The 15,023-nt window shown below is 36.2% G+C and overlaps 1 protein-coding gene across 6 annotated transcripts in view; it reads right to left on the bottom strand.

Moving 5' to 3' along the window:
• Window positions 1-15,023, bottom strand: part of NAA30 (N-alpha-acetyltransferase 30, NatC catalytic subunit) — a 59,320-nt gene that overhangs the window by 35,242 nt on the left and 9,055 nt on the right. For 3 of the 6 annotated variants that reach the window (XM_056810800.1, XM_056810809.1, XM_056810802.1), the window contains exon 1: window positions 8,188-8,335. The exons of 1 other annotated variant lie outside the window; for it this stretch is intronic. The gene's annotated coding sequence lies outside the window, so the exon portion shown is untranslated. Of the gene's footprint in view, window positions 1-8,187; window positions 8,336-11,092; window positions 11,329-15,023 lie in introns of those variants that run through there. 2 more of the 6 variants (XM_056810803.1, XM_056810801.1) reach the window with 2 other exon arrangements.

Genomic DNA, 15,023 nt, shown 5'->3' with positions numbered 1-15,023 from the left:
AAAGTACAATATAGAATTCTTTAGTTTAAATATTTTTGTCATTGTTCAGTCATTTTCAATCATGGCTGACTTCATGAACCTTTTTGGAGTGGTTTGCCATTTCCTTCTCCAGCTCATTTTTCAGATGAGAAAACTAAGGTAAATAGGGTTAAGTGACTTGTCCAATGTCTGAGAGGATTTGAACTCAAGTGTTCCTGATTCTACACCCAGTTCTCTATTTGCTGTATTAGCCACCCTAGTTTAAATAGTATATACCTCAGAATTGGTATATAGCAATTTGCCATATTTGCCCCCTTCTGTCCTGTCATCGAGCTAATATCCTAGTTCAACACTTTAATACCCCATTGTCAAGATTATTACAATAAACAGATTCCTAACTGATTAGCCTGCTTTTACTCTTTTTTACTCTCTAGTTCGCTTAACCATATAGCTACCAAAAATATTTCTAATACATTGGTACCATGCAATCAAAATCTTCAGTGGTTTCCTAACACTTTTAAGTGATGTTGCTCTTTACAATCTGGCACCTATATTCCTTTCAGTCATTCATTCCATAAATATTTATTGTGACTACTATATGCCAGGCATGGGATGTGCTAAAACTACCAATAGTAAAACAGTTCCTACTCATAAGAATCTTTCATTCTAATTGAGGACACATTTAAGACATATAAAATTGTATACTAAATAAATATAAAGAGTTAAAAAAATACAAAGTTTTCAAAGAAAGGCACTACCAGTTGGGGGAGCAGGAAAGGCATTATATAGACTTTTTTGAGCCCTGTCTTAAGAGAGGAGAGATAGTCTATGAAACAGAATGAGGAGGCAGTATAATTCCACATCTCAGGATTGGCATATGGTATAGGATTGGAAGACAGCTAGTCCAAAGATAGAGAAAAGAAATGGAATATACTATATAAATTATTAATAAAAGGCCAATTAGGCTGCGCTGAAGAGTACAAGAGGAGGACTGGTGTCTAAGGTCAGAAAGGGGTTGAAGTCAGGAAATGAAGTACTTTAAAAGCTAACAGAAAAAAAATCATATTTGATTGTAAAAGCAACAGGAAGTCACTGGATATTGTTGAATAATGGAATGTCAGTGTCACATTTTCACTTAAGGGAAATTATTTCAGCTGAGCTATGGAGGATGGACTGAAATGAGAAGCAACAAGGTAAGGAGGGCAATTGAGACACTCTTGTAATAATCTAGGTGAATAGTATTAGGGCCTGAAATAAGGTGGTACTTGGGTGAGTAAAGAGAAGAGACTGGATATGAGAGATATCCCTGAGGTAGAAATGATAAGATTTGGCACCTGAATGGGTATGTGGATTGAGGATGAGGAATTGAAGATAATGCCAAAGTTACAAACTTACAAGGTTACAAACAGTAGCCAAATAGTAGTGCCTTCAAAAGAAATAAGGGACTTTGGAGGAAGCATAATATTGGGAGGAAAGATGATGGGTTCTATTTTGGACATATTGAGTTGGAAATAATACTCACTTTGAAATGTCTAACACATAACTGATGAAGAAAATGGAAAAAGAGAGAGAGAATAATAGATACAGAGAGAGGCAAAGGGAGAATGGAAGAGAGAGAAGAAAAAGGAGAAAGGAAGAGAAGTAGGGGAGGAGAAAGGAAGAGGAAGAGGAAGAAAGAAGAAGAAGAAGAAGAAGAAGAAGAAGAAGAAGAAGAAGAAGAAGAAGAAGAAGAAGAAGAAGAAGAAGAAGAAGAAGAAGAAGAAGAAGAAGAAGAAGAAGAAGAAGAAGAAGAAGAAGAAGAAGAAGAAGAAGAAGAAGAAGAAGAAGAAGAAGAAGAAGAAGAAGAAGAAGAAGAAGAAGAAAGGAGAGCAGAAGATTAGAGAGGAAGGGAGGGGACAAGAGAGACAGAGAAGAAGAAGGAATCTAGACAGTCTCATGGAACACCCAAACTTATTAAATGCTCTATTTCCTACTTCTTACTTCCCACTACTTCAACTGAAACATAATTCTAGCCATACTGGCTTACTGCCTATAACTGGAACTCAATGTAGTAGGAATTTGAGTCCTAATTAACATTATGAGATTTGTAGTTCTGAGCAACTAATGTTCCACCAACCTCCCTTCAACTCTGAGAAAGATTTGGACCATCTCAATCTTTTGAACAAGGAAGGGATCTTAAGTTACTCCTGGGGATTTTGAAAAGAGGTAAACAGAATCAGTCATGGAGAGACAATAAAGGATGTGGAGCAAAGCAGATGCAAATGATGGAACAAAGCACTATGGAATCCCTACAGATAGCTCACAGATGTTGCTTTAGCTATATGAACTAGACTTCAGGTCAAAGCCTCCATTTGATGAAGCAAAGAACTTGGGCAGATGTGGAAAGTTCTAATTGCCCTTTTAAAAATTACCCTTTTTATCATTTCCCCCAAATTCCCTTCTCATGCCCATTTCAGACATACTGTATTTTTTCTAGTTCTTTATCTAAAGTTATATCTTACCTGATTTTCACTTCATATGAAAATCTGTGCTCAAGTATTAGTGCTTATATTGCAAGAATATACACCCCCATATATATACACACATTCTTACACATTTAGATATGTTTTACATATATGTGTATATAACAAGTACATAAACATACATGTTATGTGTGTGTGCACATGTGGGCAGTGAAAGAGGAAACCAGTAACTAACATATAAATACATAATCATAAAAAGGTCAGGGGACCTTATCCTAGTGTTCAGACTTCAATTCTGATCTGGAGCTTAAAAGCTATATACAATTTTTATTAATAATATGCATTTTTAAAAGGTTCCCCAAAGTAGAGAAAGCAGTCCCACATATACCAGGTTAGATTAAAATGAGCTTATAACAGGATATGGCTGCTCATGATCCTTAAACAATTCATCCTGGGATGCAGAGAGCAGAAAGTTGTAGATGGGTAGGGTCCTGGGTCCAAAACAAACTTTATTCTCTACAGAGACACCTAGTGGTTGCATTAACTTTGCATTCCTCTCTGTGATTTGACACCACAGAATCCCCTTTAGTTGAGTAGTTTAGTAATCTTGCCAGTAAAGGATATGAAGTTAGTCTGGCATGACCTATTCTTGATGATGCCCTCTGGCTCTGAAATCATTATTTCGCCTTTTAGAAGTTCATAAACCATATCCTAATGATGCATTCTAAAATTTCCCCAGAAATTGGGAATTAATCTTGCCAGCATTTAGATCGCCCATTACAATCTCTTTACTTATTTTGAAAACCAGGACAACTTTTTCCATTCTCCAATTTTGTGGTTTGTATATAGTTTATCTCTGGCAGGTGTCTTAAATTTGTCAAGGGCAGCTAGGTGTTCTCTTACCAACTCCCTTATTTATCTTGGTTATTAACTCTTTTATTAGTCCTTTCTGTTTTGTTCAAAGTCAGGTCCTCTGCCTTAAAGTTCAGCACTCTCCTTAGTGTCCTTCATCTCTTTTATACATTCTAAATCAAGGTGGTTTTTTAAAATAGTATTCAGGTTTTCTGTTTTCTCATTCTCAAAGTCAACAAAAGACTATTTGTCCCCCTCCCCAAAAGGTTATATTTAAATTTATAATTCTAGGGCAACCCAAAGAATTCCCTAAAAAGAAATGAAGTGACAAACTTATAGCCATACAAAGAACGTAAGACCTTCTTAACTGGTTTTTATAAAATCATTTTCTACCAGAATGCAAATCATCCTTTCTTTCCTTAAGATCTCATCAAAAGTTATACAAAAGTCATGGATGATTGACTATAAAAACCACCTGAGTAGTTATTTGGCATGTAGGATCATACATTTAGAGCTGAGGGGACCTCTTGAATTATTTTAAATAATCCCCTCAATTGCAGATGAAAAAACTGAAGTTTAGATAAGTTGGGTGAATTGGCCAAGGTCACATGGGTAGTAAGTTCCATACCTACAAGGTGAATATGAGTTTTTTGGTCTCACATCCATTTAGCAGAAATTACATTGTTTTTTTGACTGAATGAATGTTTTTTTGACTGCATAACCAATTAATCTTGTTCCACATTCACTTAGATAATAATAACAATAACTGGCATTTTGTACCTTCTATGTGCCAGGCTTTGTGCTAAGTTCTTAACAAATGTTATTTTATCCTCACACCAACTCTGGGAGATAGATTCTTTTATCCCCATTTTACAGTTGAGGACACTGTGACAAGTTAAATGGCTTTGCCCAAGGCCACACAGCTAGTGAGTATCTGAGGCTAGATTTGAAATCAGAAAGAGGAGTCTTCCAGATTCCAGGGCCATCACTATATCTACTTCACCACTTAGTTGAACTTTTTAATTAAACCTTTTTTAATTAAAATCAAGCTTTTTTTTTTTTGAAAATCAGAAAAACACTTCTCCAATATTAAGATATCTTTTACATTCTTTTTTTTTAAACCCTGACCTGTCTTAGAATCAATACTAAGTATCTGCACCAAGAATGGTAAGTGGTAGACAATTAGTATTAAGTGACTTGCTCAGGGTCACACAGAAGGGAGTGGAGGTCATATTTGAACTCAAGGTTATGTGAGGAGATGAAAGTAATATCAACTCAGCAACTGCTGAAGGAAATGGAGCCAAACAACTTTTAAGTTTAAAAGAGCTCCAGAAAACTCTTTAGCATCCTGTCGTTCCAGAGTTTGGGATTTTAACCAATGCAGCAATGTTGCCTTGAGGCATAAAGAGAGTCAAGCCTCCTTCAGCATCCATTCATTACAGACTAGCTTTCATAGGCAGCACAGCATTAATGCCTTGAAGAACAGAGTAATTTTGGGATGTGAAGTTCAGGAACTCAACCTAATGGTAGAAGAGATACAGAGTCATCTGTCAGTCATGCCAGCTCTAACATGAATTTGTTGGGAGCAATTCTATGTGAGAACTGAGCTGTTTCAGGGCTGATCCCCAATTCAGGAGGGAATTATGCCCTCAAGGCAGAGGGGGAAAATATTTTCATACTTGTTCTTGAAAAATCTTTGAAGTAAATACTCCTTTGTAAAAAAGACCTCATGTTGACTCTTTAATGTGGGGTCTTGAGTCAATGGCAAAAGATAGAGATACCCTCAAACCAATCTTGGTACCTTAGAACACTGAATCAGCAAAAGTAGCCTGCCTGGTACTGAGGGAATGGGGCCAGAGTTTACATTATGTTTTAGATTAGGTAAAACATTTGTGAATCAATTACTATGTTTTAAGCAATATGTTGGCAATACAAATACTATACAGGCAAAAAGAAAAATAGTCCTTTCCTCAAGGAGCTTACATTCAAAGATGTGAAGACAGAACCCAAAAGGGGGTTGGAAAACTGAGGTAACTGGGGAGATACACAGAAGGGAAAGATAGAAAAGTCTGAAGATTCGGGAAATAAACAGGACTTGAAGTGGGCATGATTGGCATGGCATTAAATAGAGATTCTGGGGAGGAACTTAACAGTTCATAAGGGGAGGATGTCATGGGGGAGAGGCATCTCCAGCAAGAAAAGGTGGCTATGGTGAAGGTGGAAAAGATTGAAGAGTCTGGAGTAGAGTCAGGTTACAAGTGAGCATGGATGGCATAGGTTCTTCCTCAAATAGACATTCTGGGGAGCAGCCTATCAATCACATTTATTTGTGTGATTAATGCTGGTGTGGTTAGAGCTTTCAGAAGAAGTTTAACCCTTTCAAAGGAAAAGGATGTATTATTTTTCTTTCAGTGCAATAGGGGTTTGAGGTTGGGTGGCTCAAGATAATGTTACCCCCTGAGATTTTCAACAAAATAAGTCCTACCTAAAAGTAGCAAGTCCTTATTTATTGCATAGATCTTCAGGCAAAAAGTAACTGTGCAGTTTAGGGGTTTGATTTAGAAAGAAGTCTTGGTACAGATTGAAAGAGACAGCCTCTCAAGTACCCTCCACCTTTGAGGTTCTTTGTTATTTTACACCTTTATGAATGCCATATCCTATATAAGTGACTTCACAAATATTCAGATAATGTCAGTATATGTTTTGAAAAGATGACATTGCTGTTCTATTTAAATATTTTGTCTTAACTTTGGTTCATTGTGTGGTGGACAGAGCAATGGACTGGAACAGAAATCTGAATTTTCATTCTAACACTGCCATTTATTGACCATTTGACCTTAGGCACAGTTACTTTCTGAGTCTTAGTTATCTGTCAAAAGAGGCATTATTAAGCCTGCCCTCCTCATAGGGTTGTTATAGGATAATATGTGAGAAAGTACTTATAAGAGATAAACACAATACAAAAATAAGCCATTATTATTTTATGAATTATTAAAGAATAAAGAGGAACATGCTGTAAAATGATATGAAAATAGGGCTTTGGATTTCATTTTTAAAATGTGGTTTTTAAAAGTATGAACCAATACACTTCATGTCATATTAAAGTTATGAGGCAAGAACTTAACATTTCTGAATTTACATTATTTGAATAAATTAGAATCTCAGCATTAAACTTGAAAAATAATCATGATTTAACCAGAGAAAACACAAGAGGGCAATCTTGCACAACAATAGTGTGTTCGGAGAAACAAAAAAAAAACCCTTTTCAATCAAATGAGTTTAATGTTAAATTAAAAAAAAAAAACTCACACATTAATAGTATTCATATTTTGCTACACATTTTGGCAATATAGTAGTTTGCAAAGAATGCCTTTCGAATGTTCAGTGATAGTGTCAATACAAATAAATTGCATGAATTTTTAGTTAATTTCTTTTATCTTAGAAAGAAATGGATTTGTATTCCATTTGTATCCCTGATGAGTAGCCTGGTTTTTCAATGCACTAAGGTTAGACATATCTAAAAATAAGAGAAAATAAATCTGACACAGAAGAGATCCTTTAAATCTTACCAAATGCTGAGTAGATATTATTTTACAGAATTATACAGAAGGGTAAACTAGAAAGAGAAGAGATATGGTCTAGTGATCAGGAGACTCTTAGACCTTAATCCTTAATCTTTAACCAGACCTTCATTTCCCTGCAATTAAGTGGAACTGTGCTTTCAACTGACTGACTATGCCCTCAAAATTGAGGGCAAAGAAAAATAGCAGATTTAGTTCAATTACAAGTGCCTCTTTGTACCCACAAATTTTGAAGGAATTATCATTTCACAAACAAACCACAGCCAGAAATACAGTAGATTCTATATTTAGGACAATGTCTGCTTATTTTCTACTTTTAAATAATATTTAAATTAAGTTTTTAAAATAATCATTAGGAGTACAATGCCAAATAGTTAAGATATAAAACAATATCAGAAATAAGCTTTCTATTATTCTCTTCCTTCTAGGTCATCTGTACAAATAGGAATGCACTAATTTCAGCTAATGTGTACTCAGCAACATCCTTCATGAATGTTATTATGGCATTGGCTATATTCTGGGCCAGTCCTACCTCAGGCAAAGTCTAGAGATTTGGGGTTAAGATTAGAATTCAATGAGGTCCTCATTGTCATAAAATGCAAAAAGAATTTTAAAGGATACAATTCTTACTTAAATTTAAATTTTAAAAGGACTTCCCTCTAGATCTGCAACTGATAGTACTCTGATTAGTGAGGTGTCTTAGGTAAACAATAAAAATTCTGATAAAATTTCAAACACCAACTCCCTATGCACTAAGCATTTTATGCCTTTGGCAGTAAACCAATGTTGATCTCTAGAAGGGCCTTTCCCATCCCCCATAAAGGAAAGCCAGTCCAACCAGCATAAAATAGAGGCACTATTACCGTAGGGTTTTACTTTTCAATCAAATGAGTTTAATGGCATTAAATAGAGATTCTGGGGAAGAACTTAACAGTTGATAAGGGGAGGATGTCATGGGGGAGAGGCATCTCCAGCAAGAAAAGTTATAGAATCAACCCTCAAATAGTTATTCCCAGGTGACGCCTCCCCCCCACCCCAGATAAAAAGCTGATTTTGCAATTTAGGGTTGCTGCCATCCTTGGTAATAGTCTAACATCTTCAGGTGGTCCAAAACCAAACAGATGTACCCCACCTCTAATCTATTAGATTTAACTGCAAATTTTCCATTCTTAAAAACAAACAAAAATACTTGAGTAAAACCAGTTTAAGCAAGGAACAACATTTTCTTCTAAAGGTGCTACTTTAAAAAGAAACAAATGCCATAGGTGCAATTTGTACCATTCTCACTAATCCCTAATTTTTCCTTTATTTACCTTTAATCCTAATTTCATAGTCCACAGTCCTTTCTGGTGGTTTATCCTCAATGTCTGGACTAGTTTGAAGTCAAAGTATCCTAGCCTGCTCATTTTTGATATCTCCTACTGCTTAGAACTTCAATAGTTGCCATGGAGAACAAGAAGGATGACAACAATGAGAATCTTCTAGTGTCTACTGAATTCAGAAGAATTAGAAGGGCAAGATCAGTTAAATATTGTCAAGAATTTGAAACATAAAGAAAATCCAAAACCTTTTGTTTTTCTGTAGAACAACTATGTTTGCCAAATTGAGGTAACTTTGTCAGAGTGCTCAATGATTATAGCCTAACTGAACCTTTCATTAGCCTGTTGGACATTATTATGATCCTCTTGGCTTTGATCTCTCTTCCTTTAAAATACCCTTTCTTCTGTCCTTGTAGCTTCATGATACACATCCCCAACTATTGATCTTGACTCCCCTTTTGCAACTTTTCTGCTGTCAATGTAGGAACCCTCCTACCACCCTTCCTTCAAAATCTCCATGATACCCTTTCAGATATTGATGTTGCTGAGTACTGGCCCTAAGAAGAAGAAAGAAGAGTATACCCTTGCTGGCCATTTTCTACTTGTCCTAGCCTGGTGGCATTCACATATGAGTTAATAATTAATATTTTAAAAGTGTTTTATAATAACCGTTTCAGATAGTACAATTAATTTGCCCCATTTTACAGGTAAGGAAACAGGTTCAGAGATGTTGGATAACTAAACCAGTTATATAGCTAAAAATTGTCAAGACTGGAATTAGAAACTAGATTGTTGTGGTGGTGGTGTTTGTGGTTGCATTTGTTGTCCTTGATGATGATGATGATTCTTGTGATCAATCAATGGAATGAATCTTCTCTCTGCTCAGCTATTTAAATTAATTATGAAAACAATTACTTATTTTAACATTTTCCTTTCACATAGACTTCAAGCACACTAATGTAAGGGAAAGGATATTGCATTGAAAATATAAAGATTTTAAATTCAGGCTTTGGCGGAGTCACTTTCCCACTGGGTAACCACAGCAATCACCTTATCTTTTTGGCCTAACCTTCTTCATCTATAAAAGGGAAAATTTTCCTATATTACCTATCCCAGGGATTGTTAAGAATCAAATAAGATGTATATGGAAGTGTTTTGTAACTATAAAGCAATAAAAATAATAATAGTATCTATATAGCATATACTATGTGCCAGGTGTGCCACACACTATACAAATATTATTCTATTTCTTTCTCACAAGAGTTCTGAGAGGTAGATGCTAATATTTCCCTATTTTATAATTGAGGAAATTGAAATATACAAAGGTTAAGTGACTTGACAAAGATCAAACAACCAGTAAATATTTGAGGCCAGATTCTTCCTGATTCCAGGACCAGTCCCATTAATAATAAAAATAATAACTAACATTTATATAGTACTTGTTACCAGTCAATTTTATAAATATTATCTCTGGAGCATACTGCTTCTCTGTATAAAGGAATAGCTGGGTGATTTACTCCCTGAGAGTAAACTCTCCCCTCACTTTATCCCCTTTAACAATAGACAGTATTTAATTTCTCTTCCCACTATCTATTTCACATCTTAATGTAGAACCAGGAGCAACTTGATTTGTATATGTAACAGAACACTGAGTCCAAAATCCCCCAACAGACAGGAAATTACCCCATGTAGCTCTGTGTCAGGGCTTCACCTTTTGTGGATCAGTCTGATGAAGCATATGGACCCCTTCTTAAAATTTTGCAAATGAATAAAACAAAAAACATAGGATACCAAGAAGGATAAATATAATGAAATGTGATTATTAAAGTATTAAAAAACATACACATTTCATAGACCTCCTGGTTTCCTGAATTCTCTGGAGATCTGTTTTGCCCCTGTGGCTGACAACATGGTACCTTCCATTCTTAAGAGAGGGGGAAGGGAGGCAGGGAGAGAGGGAGAGAGGGAGAAGGCCCTGGAGGGAGGAGAGTGTGGAGATAAGAGAAAGTGATTAGAGCTGCAATCCTGCCACTGGTAGGCTCCAAGCTGGATGAGGCATTTATGCAGGTGGGTAGAACTACTACTGACTGTAGCCTCCTTGAGTAAGTTGGAGGGGGAACAAAAGCTAAGAAACCAAGACAAGGGCTGACTGGTCGGTGTAAGAGGGACATGGAGTAAATTTCAAATTGCAGGGACCATTCATGCACTGGAGAACAGAAATGATGATTCCTCACATTTTTTTGCTTCACCACCACACCTTCTTGCTCTCTCTTGGGAGAGATTTGAGCCTATTTCCCAATCTCTGCTATTTTGTTTAATTTCTATTTCACCATTGTTTTAGAAGCTGGTTTCTCTAAGATAAAGTAGTTAACCATTACATTGATATCATTATTCAAAGGCAGTTGAGAAACACAATAGGGGGTGAAGTTCACAGAAGGGAGAAAGATGTAGATTCTCTTTCTAATTTCTGGATGAAGGAAGGAATTCCCTGGTATGGGATAAGTTGAACAAAAGGGAATTATTATTTCATAATTTTATAACTTCCCCAAAAAGTGAGAAAAACATGAATTCAGATGACCCAGCTCCTTGCCCCCACCCTGGCCAAGCAAATGAGAAAGATTGGAATAAAGTAGAACTCTTATGAAATTGGGTACTTTGAATACTACCTTTCCCAACTATTTCTTTCCAAATTCTTCTTTAAAATTTTTTTTTATTTATTTAGAATATTTTTCTCTGTTTACATGATTCATTTTCTTTCCCTCACCTCTTCCCTCTTCGCTCTCAGAGCTGACAAGCAATTCCACTGGGTTGTACAAATGTTATCATTTGATACTTACTCATTTTTGCTATAGAGTGATTTTTTAAAAGCCTAAACCCCAAATCACATATCCATACATACCTGTGATTCGTGATGTCATATGTTTTGCTTTTGCATTTCTACTCCCATAGTTCTTTCAATGTGGATAACATTCTTTTACATAAGTCCTTCAGGAGTGAGCTGGCTTGTTGCATTGCTCCTAATAGCAAGGATTTGCATTGGATTTTTCTATAATGTTTTACTTTCTGTGTATGATGTTCTTCGGGTTCAGGCACTTTGCGTCAGTTCATGGAGGTTCTCCCAGTTCATATGGAAAGCCTCCAGATCATCAATCCTTATAACACAATAGTATTCCATGATCATTAAATACCACTAATTTATTCAGCCATTCCCCAATCGATAGACACCCCCTTATTTTCTAATTTTTTGTCATTACAAAGAGTGCAGCTAAGAATATTTTTGAACAAGTATTTTTCCTTATTATCTCTTTGGAGTACAAACCCAGCAGTGGTATTGCTGGATCAAAGTGTATGCATTCTTTTAAAGCCCTTTGTGTATAATTCCAAATTGCCTTCCAGAATGATTGGATTAATTCATAACTCCACCAGCAATACATTAGTGTCCCGATCTTGCCACATCCACTCCAACATTTGTTATTTTCCTTTACTATTATATTGGCCAATCTGATAGGTGTAGGGTAGTACCGCAACATTTTTTTTAAACTTGCATTTCTCTATTTATGAGAGATTTAGAGCATTTTTATGTGCTTATTGATATTTTTTATTTCTTTATTTTCCAAATTCTTTAAAGGAAAATCAAGTCACTTCACAGGAATTGAGTAGAAAGAAAGTCATCTTGGGTGAGGGACCACAAAGAGGATATAATGACTCCTTTCCTCAGTGTTACTGTTGCTCAGACTGTCATGTTCAAGTTCTTTGTGATCCCATTTTGAGGCTTTCTTGGCAGAGATATTAGAGTGGTTTGCCATGTCCTTCTCCAGCTCATTTTACAGATGAGGAAACTGAGGCAAACAGGGTTCAATCACTTGCCCAGGGTCACAAGCTAGTAAGTATCTGAGGGCAGATTTGACACAAAGATGAGTCTACCAGACTTCAGACCTAGTACACGAGTACTGGATAGATCCAGTATCACCTAAATGTACATATATATGTGTATATATTTACAAATAATATGTAAAATCTCATTGTATCCTTACAATAACCATTTGCTGTATAAGTGATTATTATCCTCATTTCACAGAAGAGGAAACTGAGAGAAATAGGATTAAATGACTTACTCAAGACCACACAGCTAGTCAATGTCTGAAATAGGATTAGAACTCTGGAAGATGATTCTTGATTTCTGGACTAGCACTGTAAAGTGCCACCTTGCTGCCCTCTTTCCTTAATAGTAGCAGCAGCTACCACAATTTAGACACAAAATACTCTTTTCCTTCTTTAACAATCTTTTGTGAATTAGACTTGAGGCAGAGAGGTAGGTTATCAAGAAAGATCTCATTAAAAACTTTTGTTTCTAAGGTACTTAAGCTAAACAAAAGATTTTTGAATACAAGTCAAATATACTTTTGTAAAACAGAGGTTTAAATGTTTTACTACAATCTTCTCAATGATTCTTCTGGTTAATAGATTAAAAGGAACTTCTTTTTCTTGTAGTGATCGGATATCCAAGAGTTCAATTACTATCTTTATGTAGATGACTTATGAAACTATACTGTATATCCATTTCTAACTCTCTCCTAAACTCTGGTCTGGTACAATCTGTCTGCTAAACATCTTTATCTTGATGTCCTGCTGGCCTTTCAGACTCAATACTTCCAAAACCAGCAATCTAGAAGTCAGGGCAAGAATGACAAAACATATCTGGAGTAATGAGCACAAAGGACCTCTCCAATAACCAGTTAAAGATTAATTCAGGTACTAAGAGGAGCAGAAGACCTTCCCTATGAGGTGGAAACAATGACCTTCTAGCCAAGTTGTTGCTAAGGAGACAGTGGCTGGGAAGGCCACTTCTAGAAGGGAGGGCAAGTTGGGGCCAGACTGGAGCCCAGCTAGGCTGCTGGTTGGAGATGGATGAAAGTCTCCCCCCTTTTAGCTTCCTATTTTAATTAAATTATCCTTTCTAACCAGGCCTTAAGAAATAATTGTTTCTGTCTGTTAGAGTATAAGTGCTGTTAGTGTCTTCTAAGTTTAGATATTCTTGGCCAAAACTTGTACCACCTTCTCTGGTTATACCTGTGCAGAATTTTTAAATTTTTAAATTTTTTTTATTAGAACTCTTACCTTCCATCTTAGAATCAATACTCCAAGGCAGAAGAGAGATAAGGGTGAGGCAATGGGGGTTAAGTGACTTGCCCAGGGTCACACAGCTGGGAAGTGTCTGAGGTCAAATTTGAACCCAGGACCTCCTGTCTCTGGGCCTGACTCTCAATCCACTGAGCCACCAAGTTGCCCCCCCCACTATGCAAAAATTGAACTCATAAACCAGTCCCTTCTCTAAACTTCTTATCTCTCTTGAGGGCATTATCCTGCCAGCCATTTCAGTTTTGCAATTTATGGCAGCCTTGATTATTCCCACTCCCTCCCTCATCACTATCCCATATTTGATCAACTGCTAAGTTTTGTTACCTGCTTAGCATATCTTATGTTTAAAACCTTCCATAATCTGAGTCTAATATGACTTCCCAGATATCTTCTATTAGGGGTAAGGGGAAAATGAATAAGTACTTATATAGAATCTGCTATGTACCAGGCACTATAATAAGAGCTTTTTGTAAATATCTCTTTTGATCCTCACAACAACTCTGTGAGGGTGGTGTTATTATTATTCTATTATTATTCTATTCTTATTCTATGCTGCTATTATAATATGCTATTCTTCTTTTATAGTTGAAGAGACTGAGGCAAACATGTTTAAATGACTTGCCCAGAAGCACACAGCTAGTAAGTGTCTGAGGTATTGAACTCAAGTCCTCCTGACACTAGACCCAGCACTCTATCCATTGTACTATTCATCGGCTGCCTCAACCTTTTTATTACAATCTTTAAGCACAAACTATTCCAGGAAAATGGGCTTACTAGCTTACTGAGGTTGTTCAGTACTTAAAATACATCTTCTCTTCATTCTTTCCTTTTAGAATCCTTCCTTTCTTTTGTTGGATAGAACTCAACCCAGAGGTTCTAAGATTGTCCTGGTAGTAATTCCTCTATTCTCAGTCCATTTTGCTGAAGGGTCAGTCAATCAGGAGACAGAACTAGAAGATTAAAAAAAAAACCCTTTTATTTGCATCAACTAATGGATAGTTGCCAAGTGGCTAACAATCCAATGAACTGAATGAAGGGAGATACACATTTATAGGATTTTACAGAGGCTATGGGTAAAATTACTAAAGGCAAAAGGAGCTTTTCTGTCAGATTGTTCAGCTACTTTTTGTATAGGGGAGATTGACAATAGTGATGAATGCTGGGTGATTTGGGAAGAATGTGTTAACCTTAGATTCTTGGGAGTTGCAAAAATAAGGTTTACTTCAGTGGAATAATGCATTTCTTGGAAGTTAGTCTTATCAGAATCCCCTGGTGGGACAGGAAATCTATAAGATAAAAGCGGTAGAATATTTCTAAGATAGTAAAGGGCTATCTTCCAGAAAGAAATATGTAAGCTCCATCCTGCCCTTGACAGCCTAAGGGTCTCTACCTGACCCTAGAGTTCTGGTTCTCTGACTTCTAAGATTACTCTTTCTGAGAAGAAACTATTGTCCTCAAACTCACAAGTTATTTTCCTCCATATATTCAAAATGCAGAGACCACCCTTTTAGTGAAATCTTGTTGGTTTTTTTTTTTTAACCAACCTTCTTTCCTCAAATTATCTTACATTTCCTTATGGATGTATGTGTTGTGAGAGACACAATAGCACCAATGGATAAGTGGATCAAACATAAAGAAATCTCCAATTGCAAGAAGATCCAGATATTGGATTTAGGTCTAGGTTCCATAAC

This window comes from Monodelphis domestica, chromosome 1, assembly GCF_027887165.1.
Source record: "Monodelphis domestica isolate mMonDom1 chromosome 1, mMonDom1.pri, whole genome shotgun sequence".
Classification (NCBI taxonomy): Eukaryota; Metazoa; Chordata; class Mammalia; order Didelphimorphia; family Didelphidae; genus Monodelphis; species Monodelphis domestica.
This window is presented reverse-complemented; position numbering and strand designations above follow the sequence as displayed.